The 861-nt window shown below is 39.0% G+C and overlaps 1 non-coding gene across 1 annotated transcript; it reads left to right on the top strand.

The window, feature by feature from the left end:
• The first annotated feature begins 418 nt into the window (after window positions 1–418).
• LOC149022468 (small nucleolar RNA R71) lies at window positions 419–525 on the top strand. The gene has a single exon (XR_016172593.1). It is a non-coding gene; the product is annotated as a small nucleolar RNA R71 (small nucleolar RNA).
• Window positions 526–861: the final 336 nt, after the last annotated feature.

Below are 861 nucleotides of genomic sequence, written 5' to 3'. Positions count from 1 at the left end.
TAGGTGTTGGAATACGGGTTATTGGCTTTGTTGAAATTACCAACATAGTAGGCAGATTCTGGGTTAGATGGACATCTATCAAAGAAATGCTCCCTACCACAACATGTACAAAAGACAACTGTATTTTGTTGTGTTTGTACAACTATAGCCAAGTTTACTAATTTTAACACACTAGTTAAGGATGACACTTGTGCAGTTAAGGCTGTCATTGCATCCAACTCATAAATCCATGCTACTCTCTTATTTACAGCAGCTCTTTCAACTGGCCATTGGTAGTTGTTGTTGGCCATTCTCTCCAAAATCTCATAAGCTTCAATAAGACTTTGCCAATATAGCCCCATTTGCTGATGCATCCACTATGGACCGAGTTTGTCCACTTAAACCATTGTAGAAAGTCTCCATTTGAATTCAATGGGGAATTCCATGGTGAGGACATTTACGCAAGAGCTCCTTAAATCTTTCTCATGCCTCATGCAAAGATTCAGTATCCAATTGTTGAAAACTAGTGATATCATTCCTGAGCTTGGCATTCTTTGTTAGAGGGAAGTACTTCATTAAGAACTTCTCTACTAAATCATTCCATATGGCTATAGACTGTGGGGGTAAAGGTTCAACCATGTTTTGGCCCTATCCCGCAATGAGTAAAGGAGTAGCTTCAATCTCAAGGCTTCTTCGATTGCTCCAGGTATCTTAAAAGAATCACTTACCTCCATAAAAAGTCTCAGATGGAAGTAAGGATCTTTTGTTGGCATCCCACTAAATTGTCCCACAGTTTGAAGCATTTGGAACATCACTGGCTTAAGTTCAAAAATGTAATGCTTGGATTTCTGGTCTTACTATACTTGGATTCAGCTCATGCAA

Source organism: Hakea prostrata, chromosome 3 (genome assembly GCF_041222555.1).
Source record: "Hakea prostrata isolate BN-2017 chromosome 3, UWA_Hpros_2, whole genome shotgun sequence".
Taxonomy (NCBI): Eukaryota; Viridiplantae; Streptophyta; class Magnoliopsida; order Proteales; family Proteaceae; genus Hakea; species Hakea prostrata.
This window is presented reverse-complemented; position numbering and strand designations above follow the sequence as displayed.